This window comes from Callithrix jacchus, chromosome 16 (genome assembly GCF_049354715.1).
Source record: "Callithrix jacchus isolate 240 chromosome 16, calJac240_pri, whole genome shotgun sequence".
Lineage (NCBI taxonomy): Eukaryota > Metazoa > Chordata > Mammalia > Primates > Cebidae > Callithrix > Callithrix jacchus.
In genome coordinates, this window is record NC_133517.1 from 96,514,933 (window position 1) to 96,523,374 (window position 8,442).

Below are 8,442 nucleotides of genomic sequence, written 5' to 3' on the forward strand. Positions count from 1 at the left end.
AGGCTGGAGTGCAGTGGCATGATCTCAGTTCACTGCAACCTCCACCTCCTGGGTTCAAGCGATTCTTCTGTCTCAGCCTCCTGAGTAACTGGGATTACAGGTGCCCACCACCACGCCTGGCTAATTTTTGTACTTTTAGTAGAGATGGGGTTTCACCATATTGGCCAGGCTGGTGTCAAACTCCTGACCTCTTGATCCTCCCACCTTGACCTCCCAAAGTGCTGGGATTATAGGTGTGAGTCACCACACCCGGCCTTTTTTTTTCCTCCCTGTCACCCTGGCTGGAGTACAGTGGTGTGATCTTGGCTCACTGCAACATCCACCACCTGAGTCAAGCAATTATCCTGCCTCAGCCTCCTGAGTAGCTGGGATTACAGGTGCCTGCTACCTTGCCTGGCTCATTTTTGAGTTTTTTAGTAGGGACAGGGTTTCACCTTGTTGGTTGGCCAAGCTGATCTTGAACTACTGGCTTCAAGTGATCCTCCCACTTCAGCCTCCCAAAGTGCTGGGATTACAGGTGTGAGCCACTGCTGCCTGGCCAGATCTTTCTCTTCTTCTGAGTACACCAGTCATACTGGATTTAGGGCCCAACCTAATTAAATATTATCTCATCTTAACTATTACATCTGCAAAGACTTTATTTCCAAAAACGGTCACACTCTGAGCTTCCAGTTGAACATGAGTTTGAGGGAGAGGGAGGAGCACTGTTCAGCCTGGTACAGGTGTCAAATGGCAACTAAACAAATACATAGATACGGGGCAGGATTATATGACAAGGATTAAGCAGGTGGCCAGATGTGGTGGCTCATGCCTGTAATCCCAGCACTTTGGGAGGCTGAGGCGGGCAGATCACTTGAGGCCAGGAGTTTGAGATCAGCTTGGCCAACATGGTGAAACCCCGTCTCTACTAAAAATACAAAAATTAGCCAGGCATGGTGGCAGGCACCTGTAATCCCAGCTACTCAGGAGGCTGAGGCAGGAGAATTGCTTAAACCCCAGAGGTGGAGGTTGAGCCGAGATTGTGCCACTGCACTCCAGCCCGGGTGACAGAACATGACTCTATCTCAAAAGAAAAAAGAAAAACAAAAAATTAACTGGTTGTTTTGTGTATATTTTTGTTTCTATCTTCCTTTTCACAGACCAAGTCAATATACACCAATCAGAAGCACACTCCCCTCAGTGTTGAATGAAGATTCTGGAAGGCATGCAGCCTGCCGAGACTGTCTTCCTCTCTCAGAGACCAGAGAAGGGCGGTCAGGCCTGGAGATAGGAGAGAGTGGGAAGACAGTGTGACAACAAGAACAGGGGAGGCAGGGGATGGCGGTGGGGGGGGGCGGGTGGTTCTGTGGGAAGGGAGTGGATGGGCTGTCCTTGACTTCGGGCCCCTCCCCCACCCCACAGGCACAGCATGTACACCGCTCCCTGCCTCACCGTGAGTCCTAGGCACTTGTAAGTCCCTCTGAACTGAGGGCCGGGGACTTGAGCAGCTCTGGAGATGGAGTTATGGGGTTATAGGTGGAATCGAACAGAACCAACTGGAATGTTCCTCTGAGCTAAAACCTCACTGAACCCCTCCACCTCCCCTACTGTGGTTTATAATGGCAGGTGGTGACTAACAGAATGGGGACACTACACAGAGTAAGAAGGGGCGACTCTCGACTCAAGGCCTGGAAGGAGCTCCCTGAGGAGGTGACTGCACAGACGTGACCTACAGAATGGGAGGATGTTCACAGGACCCACGTCGGGGAGGAAGGACTTTTCAAGCTGATGCTGGGCCCTGTGTGAGGGTCTTGAGTAGGGAAGGAACATCTTAGTCTCTGAGCTGGGGCAGAGAGAGGCATCACATGGGCTGAAGAGGAAGGGAGGGCCCAGAGGCTCGGGCCCCGTGGGTTACAGTCAGGAATCTGGAGGCAAAATCAATAGGACTTAGTGACGATGGAAATCCATTCCTTGAACAAATCTCGGAAATTCATACCAGCAAGAAGAGGGCAAAAAGAGGAACATTTGCACAAAACGATGAACTGTAAACACGTCTCCCTGAGTGTATGTAACCTACAACACAGTGTCTGCCAGCTGATGGGTTTTAAGTTGTTCCTGACATACCCCTGTTATGAACAAGACTGAGAAGAACAACCTTGTTTTTGTGTATATGCTTTTATTATTTCTACAAGACAAATGCCCAGAAAAGCTAAAGAGGTTTACGTTTTCAATGGCTTTTGCTCATTGTCACCACATTGCCCTTCAACGGGCCAAACTGAAAATAGAGCTGCCATCCAGCCATCCTACTACTGGGTATATCCCCACAAGAAAGGAAATCAGTAGACTGAAGAGGTCTCTGCACGCTCATGTTTGTTGCAGCACTAGTTACAGTAGCCGAGATTAGGAAGCAACTTAGGAGCCCATCAGCAAATGAGCAGATAAAGAAAATGTGGTGCGTACACAAAACTGAATGCTATTTAGCCATAAAAAAGAATGAGATCCTGCCATTTGCAACTACATGAATGGAACTGGAGGCTATTATGTTAAGTGAAATAAGCCAAGCACAGAAAGACAAACATCACACATTCTCACTAATCTGTGGGAGCTAAACATCAAAACAATTGAACTCATGGCAATAGAGAGTAGAAGGGTGCACCAGAGCCTGGGAAGGATAGTGGGGATGGGGGGAAAGGTGGGGATGGTTAACAGGTACAAAATAAAATAGAAAAAAATGAATAAGACCAAGTACTTGATAGCACAACAGGGTGAGTATAGTCAGCAATACTTTGATTGTACATTTAAACATAACTAAAAGAGAATAATTGGATTGTTTGTAACACAAAAAATCTTGAGGGGATGGATGCCCCAATTTCCAGGATATGATTGTTACACATTTCATGATTGTATCAAAATGTCTCATGTACCCCATAAATATACATACCTACTGTGTACCCACAACATTAAAAACTTTTTAAAAAATGATTGGGCCTATTTATGAAGCAATAGGTGTGGTTTGACTGAGAGGAACACTCAGACAGGGCAGGCTCCCCACCCTGCTGCAGCCACTACCCACTGGGCTGGGCCTCCATGGGTGGGGGTGGGGAATGGGCTTGGGAAAGACTCCAGTGCACATGTCTGAATGAGGGGCTTTCACACGCTAGAATGTTCCCGAAAGGGGTTACTTTCCTGAGTGCCAAGAGTGACGTCAGGAGCAGAGCTGCCCCTCTCAGGCAGGTCAGGGTTCCCAACTGAGTGGCACTTCTATTACCCCAGGGGGGTGCATGTTGGTTGTGGTGATGGGGCTAGACACGGTGGCTGGAGTCGGATGTCCAGGGTCAGAGAGAGGTATCTGGCTTTATGCCACCCTTATGCCACCATTCAGTCTCTCAGCCTCATCTGCCTCTTATTTCAGCCTCTTCCAGGTGGCTAGTGACCAGTACCGAGTGGGGGCCAATCCCACTAAACCTAGATGCAACCTAAGAGCACCTCACCTGGGCTTCGGAGACAGTCAAGGAGGGAGCGGGAACCTGCTTAGTGCCTAGCAGGTGCAGCCTGGAATAGGAGGCAGCACACGCTGATAGGTTTCCCTTTCTCACTCTATCCACAGGCAATGAGCAGCTGGATGCAACATCTTTGTACCTCCCTCTCCTTCCCTGCTTTGCTCCCCATCTCTCCTGCTCACTAGATGACACTCCCCAATAAAGGACTCGCCTGAACGTTTCTGTGTTACGTTCTGCTTTGGGCTAAGACCCCGGCTAAGAGAGCCACTTCTAGCTGTGTGACTTTAGGAACATGCCTACTTTCTCTAAGCCTAAATGTTCTCATCTCCAGAATGGTGGAGCACAGGAGCTCTCACTGTGGTTGGCAGAATAATGGCCCCCTAAAGATGTTCACATGTTCATCCCTGGAACTTGTAAATATGTTAGGTACCATGGCGAAGGGCAACTAAAACTGCAGATGGAATTAAGGACATTAATCTGATCTAAAAATAGATTAATCTGGATAATTCAGGTGGGCCCAATGAGACCAAAGAGTCCTTAAGAGTGGAAGTGGGAGGCAGGCAGAGATGCGACGTTGCTGGCTTGGGAGATGGAGGAGGACGCCGTGAACCAGGGGACAGAGCCGGCCTCTAGAAGCTAGAAACAGCACAAAAATGGAATCTCCACTAGAGAGCCTTCAGCCCTGCTGACACCCTAATTTTAGCCCAGTGGGACCTGTGTCAGGCTTCCAGCATTCAGCACTGTAGTCATACATTTGTGTTATTTTAAGCTACTGCATGGTAATTGTTACAGCAGCAAATAGGAAACTAGTATACTTACCTCATGGGCTACTGTGACAATTTGATGAGATAATATCTGTAAAGTACTTAGCTCCAGCCCTGGCACGCAGGAGATGGGTGGCGATCGCTGTTACTGTTTGGTAGTAAATAACCCAAGACTGCCCGGCTGGCTTCTTAGTGCAGCCACCTGAGTCCCACCCCTGGTGCTTCAGGAGCCTGGGCAAGGGAAGGAAAACCGTAGCCTGTAGGACTTAGGCTTGGCCCTGATATACAGCCAGGTGCGACCCTGGAGCCACACCACTGGGCCCCATATTATAATCTGTGGCCACCGGCACCATCCCATCCTCTAGCCCTTGGTACCACTATCCTTGCCCTATCTCAGGCTGCCCCAGACACCTGAAAAGCACGCCAGGGCCTGAAATAGCAGTCATATTCCTTGGTCTGAAAAATGCTTTTTCCTGCCAATTTGATATTTTTGTTACTGTGAATCCTCGTGTTCCGCAATTAAAATATGAAGACATTTATTCAGGTATCATCAATGTACCAGGTTATGTCTTCTCCAGGTGGGGGCCCTGGACAGCAGCAGCACAGCAGCAGCATCCGCCAGAACTTGTTAGAAATGCAGAGGTTCCTGCCAATCCCAGACCTACTGAATCCAAGGCTCTAAGGGTGGGGCCCAGCCATCTGCTTTTTAACAAGGCTCCAGGTGCACAGTCAAACTTGAGAACCACTGCGCCACTGCACAGGGCATTGAACCAGATGTCAAATGCAGGTGGCTTGGCACCTCTCACCAGAGTGTAAGTTTAGAATCCTGTCTATTCTTACCACCCTCTGGGGTCAGTCACAAAGGATATAACGTTTATTCATTAATTCAACAAATATTGAGTGCCTACTGTATGCCAGACATCGAAACAAAAGGTGGCGTACAGTGGGGAACAAGCCAGATCGGGGCCTGACCTCGTAGAGCTAACAGAGAAGACAGACATTCAATGAATCATTACCTACCAATTCCTTACAAGAGATGCTTTGCAGCTTTTTAAAACTCAGTGCTTCTTGGGAGGCCGATACAGGCAGATCACAAAGTCAAGAGATCGAGACCATCCTGGCCAACGTGGTGAAACCCCGTCTCTACTAAAAATACAAGAGTTAGCCAGGCGTGGTGGTAGGTGCCTGTAATCCCAGCTACTTGGGAGGCTGAGGCAGGAGAATCACTTGAACACAGGAGGCGAAGGTTGCAGTGACCTGAAATGGTGCCATTGCACTCCAGCCTGGTGACAGAGCTAGAGTCTGCCTCAAAAAAATATATGTATATCAATGCTTCTCAGTCCTTAATTTGCGTAGAAATGCAGGCTCTGATTCAGTAGGTCTGCGGCAGGCCTGAGGGTCTAGTCTGTCTTTGAACCAGCTCTCAAATGAGGCTGCTGGCCTGAGGGCCACACTTTGTGTAGAAAGCTTTAAACCTCCTGAGGCAATTTCATATCCAATTCTAGCCTACAATTTCTCTGATGGGAAAAAGTGACAGGAATCATTGTTTTTTTTCTTTCCTGTAGAAAAACCAGGAGAGAGTCAGGAGCGGTTATCCCCCTCGCAGGTGAGAAAGCCAGGCCCCGGCACTCTGAGTGACACATCGAGGCTGGGTGTTAGGCCCCAGAGCTCACTGCACACCGCCTGCCTTCCTAGGAGGTTCTGGGCTTGGTTAATTAACTTCTGCATTTGAGTTTTATCACAGAGCCACAGAGCCACAGATCCACAGAGCTCTCCCTGAGCCAGCCCTGATGTTGGGGAGACAACTGCTTGGTTCTCCCTCTAGCCCAGGACTTGGTTAAGAAAATAGATGTGGATTTGCAATGCACGTGAGTCAAGTGAGTTCTTTGGGCTGAATGATAAAAAAGGCGCATTGCTCACATGGCTGAAGGGGAGAAAATAACACTGGATGGTGGCAGCCCCTCTCATTCCCCACAACCCCATAAAAATAAAGGCCTCCCAGTCCCCTAGAGCAAAGGGAAAATGGGAAGCAGGCTTTTCTTGGCTTGTTTCCAGCCAGGGCAGCTGGAATCTATTGGACACATTCAAACAGTCACTCTCCCTGAGATAGGCTGGCTGGGTAAATGTTTCCATTTCATTTCAGGAGGCCACTTCCTCTCTTGAGCCTCCCAGCTCACCAGGGGCCACCCTTTCGCTCTCTCACCCCATCTATGTTTCTTGCCTGCACTGAGCTCTCAGGGTTTGTGAAGGGGATTTGTATGATTCCAAGTGATTTCAGGCATTCCTTTGGAGGCTCCACTCCACATCAGCAAACATATTAAAAAGCATCCAGGGCTGGGCACAGTGGCTCATACCTTGTAATCCCAGCACTTTGGGCTGAGGTGGGAGGATTGCTTGAGGCCACCTCTTTTTTTCTTTTCTTTTTTTTTTTTTGAGACGGAGTTTCGCTCTTGTTACCCAGGCTGGAGTGCAATGGCGCAATCTCGGCTCACTGCAACCTCCGCCTCCTGGGTTCAGGCAATTCTCCTGCCTCAGCCTCCTGAGTAGCTGGGATTACAGGCACACGCCACCATGCCCAACTAATTTTTTGTATTTTTAGTAGAGACGGGGTTTCACCATATTGACCAGGATGGTCTCGATCTCTTGACCTCATGATCCACCCGCCTCGGCCTCCCAAAGTGCTGGGATTACAGGCTTGAGCCACTGCGCCCAGCCGAGGCCACCTCTTAAAGAAATTTTTCTTTTAAAAAACCACTAGCCAGGTGTGGTGGTATGAGCCTATAATTTCAGCTACTCATGAGGCTGAAGTGAGAGGCTGAGGTAGGAGGATCACCTGAGCCTGGGAGTTAGAGGTTTGCAGTGAGCTATGATTGTGCCACTGCACTCCATCCTGGGCAACAGAGAGAGACCCTGTCTGAAAAAAAAAAAAAAAACAATAAACAAGCAAAGGAAAAACCCTACACATCTTTTGTGTTACGTATTGGGCCAATGTGAGCAAGTTTTATTTGTTAGCATTCTGACTATAAAAAAATCATGCTTTTATAATTCTACTTTTAAAATAATTCGCCTACCAGGAATACATTCAATGTACAATTGGCTGTGCTTTCTTACATCAGTATGCAAGCCAGAAAATGTTTTCAAGGTAAGAAAAGCAAGCCTTATTGTTTTTAAGCATAATGAAGTTTTATGAATTCCCAATTTATTCACAAAATCAGCATGTAATTTTTGTAGGCATTTGATCTAACCTTTAATTTCAGTTCTGCAATTCCCTTTCTACTTTGAGTTCCCTATTTTTGGGGGGAGAACTTAAGCGTCTTGGTAGGCTCCTGATGGTACTTAGTAGCTAAAATGGCCTTGAGTCAGGGAGGGTGAGGCAGGCGAGGACCTAGGCAACAGTGGATGTCACTCACTGGGAAGAGGAAACCGCTTCCCAGCTCTAAGTCTTCTCTATACATCGTTTTTTTCTTGCATTTTCTTACCTCCAGGGATCCAGTTTCAGCCAAGAATCTGGTTGCCATGGTGACAGAGAAAGCTAGGCAGAATCGTCAAGTTCCGGGCTTTGTTCAAATGGACTAAATTTTAATTACAGAAAGCGTGGTGAGTTTTGGGCAAGGAGGGTGGAATTCCAGCACACCGCAATCTGGATTGAAAAAGGCCACAGAGAGAGAAGGCGTGACAAGAAGGTGGCAGGGTGAGGGGTCTGGGGGCCCAGGCGGTTATGCAAAGGTTACCTACACAGCGGGTAGTCCTATGGGCCTGGGCTTTCAGATCTGGCTCTCCTGCTCCTCGTCGTGCGATCCTGAGTAATAATTAGACATCTCTGAGCCTTCCTTTCATTCGCATAACAGGATAATCCCAATAACGCCTGCCTCCTACAGCTGCTATAAGGATTACATGAGCTGCTCTGTTTAGCATAGTAGTTGGCACATATTAGATGATCCAATATTATTATATTCATATGTATATGTATGGATTTATGTTTATTGAATTCAAAATAATAACTATTATTATTGAAAGCAAACTTCACAGGTCCAAAGAAAGTATTCGAGTCACTCTCAATGTCTCTGCCCTCATAGAGGATGGCGTGACTTCATTCCTAAGGGAAAGGAAAATACTTTTTGTCCCGTGGCTCCAGTGTGTGTTAGGGCCCTGTTGACACCCATCTTTCTTATCTGCTCACAAGCACAGACAATAGGCCA

General features: G+C 47.8%; 1 long non-coding RNA gene across 4 annotated transcripts; it reads right to left on the minus strand.

Annotated features, from left to right (window-relative positions):
- Nucleotides 1-613: 613 nt before the first annotated feature.
- LOC118148532 (uncharacterized) lies at nucleotides 614-8,089 on the minus strand. Of its 4 annotated transcripts, none has more exons than XR_004735365.3 (4): nucleotides 7,979-8,089; nucleotides 7,723-7,815; nucleotides 5,264-5,389; nucleotides 614-1,260 (listed from the first exon to the last, which is right to left on the minus strand). It is a non-coding gene; the product is annotated as an uncharacterized LOC118148532 (long non-coding RNA). The 4 variants fall into 4 exon arrangements; XR_008477023.2 differs by having other exon boundaries at nucleotides 7,723-7,883; XR_004735364.3 differs by having other exon boundaries at nucleotides 7,723-8,089.
- Nucleotides 8,090-8,442: the final 353 nt, after the last annotated feature.